The 9,374-nt window shown below is 36.3% G+C and overlaps 1 non-coding gene across 1 annotated transcript; it reads left to right on the plus strand.

Annotated features, from left to right (window-relative positions):
* The first annotated feature begins 553 nt into the window (after nt 1-553).
* Nucleotides 554-683, plus strand: LOC111723209. The gene has a single exon (XR_002771797.1). It is a non-coding gene; the product is annotated as a small nucleolar RNA SNORA3/SNORA45 family (small nucleolar RNA).
* Nucleotides 684-9,374: the final 8,691 nt, after the last annotated feature.

Below are 9,374 nucleotides of genomic sequence, written 5' to 3' on the forward strand. Positions count from 1 at the left end.
TGTTACCAACAAGGAAGGGCTTACTACTGCCATGTTATTATTTGATTCTGGTTGTTTTGTGGTCCTCTCTTCCTGTCTTCCTTTGTTAAAAGTGATTTTCCCTGTGCTGTGTTGTAATTTCTTGTTTTTTATTTTTTTCTGAAGCTACATGCATTTTCAAATGTCTTTATATAAACTTTAGGAGGCCAAATATAACTAGGAGCACTTCAGAAAATTGGCTAGCTTTTTAAGCTATGTACAAAGAAGATTGGATAAGAAATTACAAATAAAAATTTTAAGGTCTTTTCATGTTTCATGTTGTTATAAAAGAAATACCTTGTACACTATAAAAATTCAAACTTCATGGAAAAGCACAAGGAAGAAAATAAAATAAAATTCAACTGTAATTCTTTAATATCCTTTATGCAGGAAGAACCACACTATTAATTTTATGCATATTTTCAATTTTTTTCTATTACAGGTTTTGGGATGGGATTTTTTTAAAGTAAAATAGAGACCATTCTCTACCTATTTCATAACTTGATTTTTTTTTTCAATTTAAAAATACACTACGATCGAGGCTAGAGTCATGCTTGGGTATTGTTTATTGCCTTAGTATGCTAGAGTCTTTGAACAGTAACTGCTGACCTTATTCACTGGCTGTGGCCCTCATGGCACAGTCAGTCACCAGGTTAGTGACATGACTTCATACTGACCTAATGCAACTGTTAATTAGACTCACAAGTTAAAGAATGATGCAACTGGTTCTTTAGAAGCCCTCTGTTATAGGATTGTGTAGGTTTTTCCATAGAGTGCTATCACATGGCTTTAATTTTATTCTTATCTTCATTAATGATTTGTCCTACTTCTATGAAATAAAGCTAACTTTTTCTTCTTGATAGTCTATGTTAGTTTCTAAAAGGTTGTTTAACTCATCAAATGGATTATGTGCCTATTGTGTGGTAGTCATTGTTCTACACAAATGAACAATTTGTACTGTAATGGGAGGTAACTATAAAGATAATAAACATAACTCTTTAGATGGAGTGAGATTACGAAGGTGGTTGAAATAAAATAATAAAAAAATAGAAAAATAAAAATACACTATGACTAACTTCCTATGATATTTAGGTCTTTGAGCATGATTTTTGTCATATCTACATATTCTATATGTAATATACCACAAATTATTTAATTCCTGCTTTTTAACAGTTGGAACTTTTTATTATAAGTAACTGTAATTATAACTTTACATAAGCTTTTTGTATATCTTGTATTATACACTTAAGGAGAGACTTCTGGCAAAATTCATGATTTTCCAGCCAAAGAGTATAAACAATTTTAAATATTTTTAGTAAATGTTGAGTTGCCCATGAAGGACATTTTATCCTTTCAATCTGTGAAAATTACATTGAATTTTATTTTATTTTATTTTTTTCCAGTTTTACTGCAGTATTGTTGATAAGAATTGTATGTACTTAAGGTGTACAATGTGATGTTTTGAGATATATTCTGTATATATATACACACACACATTTTGAAATTATTACTATTAAGCTTATTGACATATATATTACCACACATAGTTAGTATTTTGTATGTGTGTGTGGTGAGAACATTTGAGTTCTACTCAACAAATTTTAAGCATATAATACATTATTATTAACTATAGTTAATAATACTGTAAAATAGGTCTCCAAAAATTATTCATCTTGTACTAGAAAGTTTCTACACTTTAACCAACATTTATCCAACATCCCCCCCCGCACCGGCCCCTGATAACCACTATTATACTCTTCTGTCTCTATGAGCTTGACTCTTTTAGATTCAATAAATAAATGAGATCATGCAGCATTTGTGGCTGGTTTATTTCACTTAACATAATTTCCTCACAAATTATACGATTTCTTCTCTTTAAAGATGATTAGTAACCTCTTAGGTATAAATACTACAGTTTTTTATCCATTAACCTGTTGATGGACATTAGGTTGATTCCATATCTTGGCTGTTTTCCATAAAGTCTCTACTAATTTACATTTCCACCAACAGTGTACAAGGGTTCCCTTTCTCCACATCCTCAGAAACACTTTTTGTGTCTTTGATAACAAACATTTTAGCAGGTGTGAGGAAACATTTTATTGTGGTTTTATTTTGCATTTCTTCAATGAACAGTGATGTTGAGCATTTTTTATACACCATTGACCATTTGTATGTCTTCTTTTGAGATATGTCTATTCTGATCCTTTCTCCATTTTTAATCAGGTTATTTGACTTATTATTAAGTTATTTGAGTTTCTTATAAATACATATTTTGAATATTAATTCCTTATCAGATATATGATTTATACATATTCTCTCCCATTCTGTAGATTGCCTCCTCACTCTGCTGATTGTTTTCTTGGCTGTGCAGAATTGTTTTAGTTTGATATAATCATCTTTGTCGATTTTCAATACTGTTAACTGTGCTTTGGGATTCATATCCAAAAAATTTCATTGATCAGAACAATGCCATGTAGTTATACAGTTTCATATCTTACAATTAAGTCTTCAATCCACCTTGAGTAAATTTTTATTTATAGTATGAGATAAGGGTCTGATTTCATTCGCCTGCATATGGATATCCAGTTGTCCCGCCACCGTATATTGAAAAGACTGTCATTTCCCATTGTGTATTCTGGTGCCATTTTCAAAAACCAATTGCCAGGCCATGTGTGGTGACTCACTCTTGTGATCTTAGCACTCTAGGGTGCCGACATGGGAGGACTGTTTGTGCTCAGGAGTTTGAGACCAGCTCGAGCAAAAGTAAGGCTCCATCTCTACTAAATATAGAAAAATTAAATATACAGGCATTATGGCAGGCACCTGTAGTCCCTGCTACTTATGAGGCTGAGGCAGGAGGATGGCTTGAACCCAGGAGTCTGAGGTCGCTGTGAGCTAGGCTGACAAGACAGCACTCTAGCCTGGGCGACAGAATGAGACTTCGCCTCAAAGACTTCTAGCTTTGTTCTTTTTGCTCAAGATTGCTTTAGCTATTCTGGGTCTTTGTGGTTTCATCTGATTTTTAGGACTTTTTTTTTCCATTTCTGTGAAAAAATGTCATTGGAATTTTAATAATGATGGCATTGATTCTGTAGATCACTTTGTATGGTATAGCCATTTCCACAAAATTAATTTCTCTGATCTATGAACCTGGCACATCTTTCCATTTTTTGAACTTATTTATCAGTTTTAATAGTTTCTTGATTAACTCTTTAGGGTTTTCTAGATAAATTATCAAGTTGTCTGCAAATAGAAACAATTTAACATTCTCCATTCTAATATGAATGCCTTTTACTTTCTTGGCTTGCCTAATTATTATGGCTAGGATTTCCCAGAACTATATGGACTGGAAGGGGCAAAAGTTCATGTGCAAGTACTATGGTTTGCTGGGTTTTGTTTTGTTTTTTGAGGGTTTTTGCATCAAGGTTCAACAAGGCGATGAACTGTAATTTTCTTGTTCTCATCTGACCTTAGTATCATGGTCTCTTAAAATGAGTTTAGAACCATTCCTTCTTCTTTAGAAATTATCCTTCTTTTTTCAATTTTAGGAAAAGTTTGGGAAGTATTGGTATTGGTTCTTCTTTAAATGTTTAGTAAAACTCAGCAGTGAAGCCATTAGGTCCTGGGCTCTTCTTTGATGAAAGAATTTTTTACTACTGATTCATTCTCATTATAGGTCTGTTTAGATCTTCTGTTTCTTCATAATTCTGTCTTGGTAGGTTCTATGTGTCTAGAGATTTATCCATTTCCCCTAGGTTATCCAATTTGTTGGTGTATCATTGTTTATAGTAGGTTTATATAATCCTTTGTATTTCTCAGGTATCAGTTGTAAGGTCTCCTCTTTCAATTTTGATTTTATTTGTCTTATTTTTTTCTTAGTCTAGCTAAAAATTTGTTAATTTTGTTTCTTTTCAAAAATCACCTTTTTCATTTATCTTTTCCATTGTTTTTCTAGTTTCTATTTAATTTATTTCTGCTCTGATCTTTGTTATTTCTTGCCTTCTGCTAAATTTGGATTTAGTTTGTTCTTTTCCTAGATTCTTGATGTACAAAGTTAGGTTGTTTATTTGTGATTTTTCTCCTTTTTTAATGTAGGCACTTATCACAGTGAACTTCCTTCTTAGTACTGCTTTTACTACATCACATTAGTTTTGGTAAGTTGTGTTTTATTTTAATTTGTCTACAGGTATTTGCTGTTTTTATTTCTTCTTTGAATCATTAGATGTTCAGAAGAACAATATTTAATTTTCACAAACAGCCACATATCATATATATTCTGAGAAATGCATCATTAGGTGATTTCTTCATTGTGCAAACATCACAGAGTATAGTTACACAAACCTAGATGGACAGCTCACTACACACCTGAGCTATTTGGTATAGCCTATTGCTCCTCCGCCACAAAGCTTACAGTGTGTCACTGGACTAAATACAGTAGACAATTACACCACAATGGCAAGTGTTTCTGCATCTACATATATCTAAACATAGATAAATTAATGTATTGCAGTAGGTCATTAGGACCACTAGGACAGCCTTAGGTGATAGGAATTTTTCAGCTACATTATACTGTAATGTGACTATTCCTCTTGTATAAAGTTTGTCCTTGACAAAACATCTTTATGCAATGCATGTTTGTGACTCTTCTTGTTTTCCTCCTATTACTGATTTCTAGTTTCATGCAATTATTGCCAGAAAAGACACTGGATGATTTCAACCTTCTTAAATGTGTTAAGACTGTATTTGTGCTGGGTGGGGTGATGTGGCTTTGGTTCCAGTGTGGACACAGCTGGTAATCTACCCTGTGTATGTGCAGCTCTATCAGGTAAATCTGTGATGCTGAAGATTGCAGGCATTGCTGGTGGCCAAGAGAAAAGGGCAGGGAAGGGTGTTGGAGTTTTTGGTGGTAGCAGGTACTGAAATATTCCTGGTCTTTTTTTCTTCTATAGGAGAACTCTTAGGAGAAGAGAACCCTCATGGTGCTAGGTCTGACTCACAGGTATGTTTATGGTGACAAAGACACAGGTGTCTGATGCACGATGTCCATGGAATGACCATGGAGATGGCATCTAGAGTCAGGCTCCCATGCAGACATGGGGCTGCTAGATCTGAGACAGCAGTGGCAGTAGTTCTAGAGCATAGACAAATTCTCACTGCATTATTGGTGGGGCATGGATGTATGTGGTACAGCCAAGCATTTGGGGTACACAGCATGGGAATGAGCAGAGACACTGAATAGGTTGTGAAGGCACCTACCACAGATGGCTCTGGTATCTGAGACTGGGGAACAGGCAGGCTGCCTGGGAGCTGAGATCTAGAGCTTAGGCATATGAAGAGCAACCACCTCTGGTGTGGATCACTTGACCTCAATAAGCCCTTACTTTTACTGATGTTTTGGGTCCCCTGGAATCAATGTCAGTTTAGAGCTAGTTTCCAGTAGTCCCCAAAAGGTCTGACTATTTCCTTTTCTCTAATGTATACATACCCAAGTAGAAGGCCATAATTCCCTTTGGGGAAGGCTGAAGGAAAGATTAACAGTAGAAATTTTTAGGGGCAGTGCCTGTGGCTCAAAGGAGTAGGGTGCCAGCCCCATATATAGGAGGTGGTGGGTTCAAATCCAGCCTTGGCCAAAAAAAGAAAAAAAGAAAGAAAGAAAGAAATTTTTAGTACTGTAACAGAGCCCTTCCGGGGGGAACCCAGCCTCTTCTTTTGCCAAGGAATTCTGAGTCTTTAAACTAGCTCACATCTTGGAATTGATTAAGGGGCTGTAATTCTCTGTTTCTATGTTTGGAGTTAGACTTTTATCCACTTGACCTGAAAGCATTCTTCTTATATAGATCAGATAAGAACTTAGTAGGCTTCCTATCTATTTTATTTCTAGAAACATTATAACTACCTAGCTAACATGATAGATCTACATGAGTCATGCTATTCTAATGTTTGCTGTGCCTCTGCTGTCCATTACCATAACTATCTATGTTCACCTTGCCTTTGGTGTTGGGTTGCCACTCTTTGACCCCTGTCACCACAGGGATCCAATTTATTCCCACTGCATTTAAGTTTCCCAGTTGAATGACAACAGTTCTCACTGTCAGGTCAGGCCTACAGACAAAAGCAATAACAGAGCTCTTCAGGGATGCTGGGCTTCCTCTCACAAATCTACTTCTGAAAGTATTAGTGAAAGGTCTACCTGGATCTTCCCAGTGTGAGACAGTAGTTCTATGTAAAAATTCCATTCTAGTATTCCAATCTCCCTAAAACTTTAAGTCTCTTCCTCTATGGTAACCGAAGGAAGATGAGGCATCTCTAGCTCATTCTCAATGGGTCATCATTTAATCTATGTGTCAGCCAACCAATCAAACAAGAACCCTTTTAACTCTCTGAACACCAATATTAAATGCAAAATCTCTGCTTACTTGACCTATATCAATAAATTCAGCCTGATCCAACTATATGTTCCTTCTACCATTATCCCACACCTTTAATATACAATCTCCCACATGTTCCCACATTTCTGCTTTTGTAAATTATAAAACTCAGGTTGCATTTTATGGAGTGTAACACACCTCCTCGTGGGTCATTCTTTCAACCCTGCTTGGGGTTTTGGCCTGCTGGGACTCGGGTCCACTGGCAAATAAGATTCAGGAAAATTTAGAAGCTCGGAGTCCCTAGCATTATCAGAATCTTCCTCCACATCCCTCATAATGTATAGGGTTCCATTCTTTCACAACGAACACCCTTAATCTAATAGTAGATAAACATTGAGGCTGAAATTTCAACTTCTGTCGTAATTCAGCTGATTGCATGCTGAAGGCTTGTGTTGATTTTCAAGCTCAGCTCAGATTCTAACCCAGGGCATACTTTGAAGCCTTTAGTCTATTTATGCAGAGCTGGAGCCAGAAAATTGGTTCCCTGAGTTCATCTTTTCCTTTCATCACTTTCCAGCAACATTATGAGCAACCAACCAGAGTCATTATATTCCTTGATTTTCCACAAATGTTCAAAATATCATATACTGAATCACCAAGTTCCTTGCCTCTTACACATAGTAACTCAGAAGTACCAAATACTTTTAGTCTTTGGCTCTAAGCAGTTCATGCCATGGACTATCATTGTTCTTTTTGCTGTTAGAATTAGAGTTCTTAGCACTTTTAGGTCCAATCAGATTAGAGAGTTAGTTCTAAAAAACCCAAAGCCAATTAAGAAAACTCACCCTTCAGATTCTAATTCCCCAGAACCACTCCTGGTACCAAACTATGTATTAGTCAGGGGTCCCAAAAAGAGAGAGAACCAGTAGGCTATATATCAATATAGATAGATGAGAGGGGCTTTATTAGGGGAATTGGATCACAGGATGATTTGGATGCTCAGAATGTCAAGACAGTCCATCTGTAAGCTGGAGACCCTAGGATACTGATAACATAGCTCAGTCCAAGTCCTTAGGCCTGAGACCTCAGGGAGCCACTGGTTTAAGTTAGCTTATAACCTTTCTTCTTGATGCCCATGCCCTATAACTTCTCCAAAGATGCTTTCAATTAATCCTGAATGCCAGGATGGAGAGTTTTTCAAGAGGAGACTCTGATGGCATAGCCAATATATCAGCCTTTCCAGACAAAAGGAATTAAAATTAAATTTAAAATGAACTTAAAAATTAAGAGTGGAATGAATGACCTCATGGTGACAAAATAGAAGAGAAGATCCAAAAGGAATAGATGGAGGTCAGAGCAGGGAGCACAGTGCACCACAGAAAAAGTAGAGGAAAGTGGAGGAATAAAATGAAGCAAGAGGCAGAAGCAGCATAAACACAAAGAGAAAGAGGAAAGTGAGAAAACAGAGAACAAAGGTGATCATGACAAATAGCCAGACCTTCCTATCAGGAGCTGGGCACCTCCAGGACTACAGCCCAAGGGGCAACAAGAACAAGGAATCTATAGGAAATGATAGTCAACTCAACAGGAGAAATTGACAGAGATGTAACATGTGAGAAGGAGCACCGGGAGGAGAGATCAAGATCCACTTCTTTGGCGGAACAACTTTGGTCAGCTCCACAGTTGTCTAAGCATAAAATGCAGCATTTGAGAAGGTCTTCCTGTCAATATAATGGCACAACACATTAGGAATTTATTCCATATACTTAGTTATATGTAAAGAATAAAAAGAGAATGATTATTATTTTTATAAAATTATATATTCTCACAAAACAATTCTAGCAATATTGAATAGCAGAAGAAAAAAAAAGATAGTAAAGCTCTCAAATCTTACTGACTGGAAATAAGCATTGTTAACACATGGAGAATACCATTTTAGAGAAATCATTCTCTCTCTAGATGTAGATGTAGATACAGAGAGAGATAGAGATACAAATAAAGATATAGGGCCAGGTGCAGCGGCTCATGCCTGTAATCCTAGCACTCTGGGAGGCCTAGGCAGGTGGATTGCCTGAGCTCACAGGTTCAAGACCAGCCTGAGCAAGAGCAAGTTCCCCATCTCTAAAAAAAGAAAATAGTCGGGTATTGTGGCAGGCACCTATAGTCTCAGTTACTAGGGAGCCTGAGGCAAGAGAATCACTTGAGGTTGCTGTGAGCTATGATGCCACAACAGTCTACTAGGGTGACAAAGTGAGACTCTGTCTAAAAGAAAGAAAGAAACAGAGAGAGAGAGAGAGGTATAGGTAATATATATATATATATATATATATACACACACACATAGGTGTGTGTACACACATATATATGTACCTACACACATACATGCATTTGCATTCATACATTTTGTTTGTTTGTTTTGCAGTTTTTTTTTGGCTTGGGCCAGGTTTGAATGAGCCACCTGTGGTATATGGGGCCAGTGCCCTATTCCTTTGAGCACAGGAGCTGCCCCCGCATTCACACACACACACACACATATACACACACAAGCACACACCTCTCTATAAATACATATACTTGCCACATATTTACATAAATATATATCACACCCACATAAAAGATTGCATAGATGGATAAACAGAAGGATGAATATATAGAAATGGAAAAATTGAAAGATAGATAGAAGATTGATGATTATAGATATAGGTGATAGATAGATAATAGAAATAGATAATAGACTTTTGCAAAATGGACTTACACTGCCTGCTATTTTTAATAAAAATATTTCAGAGGAGTCACATTATTTAGGCATTTAGTTAACTGACACATATATAATCACACATTAGGATAAAGAAAGAGAGAGAAAAAATAATAATAGTTTATATAATCCAGACAATTCCCCTTACATTCCCATAATGCAGTGAGCATGAGAAATGAGAAAGGAGGTTTCCATCTGTAGTTCCCCACTCACTTTCAATGGCAGTATACCTC

Source organism: Otolemur garnettii, unplaced genomic scaffold (genome assembly GCF_000181295.1).
Source record: "Otolemur garnettii isolate 467f Iridium unplaced genomic scaffold, OtoGar3 scaffold00008, whole genome shotgun sequence".
NCBI classification, from domain to species: domain Eukaryota; kingdom Metazoa; phylum Chordata; class Mammalia; order Primates; family Galagidae; genus Otolemur; species Otolemur garnettii.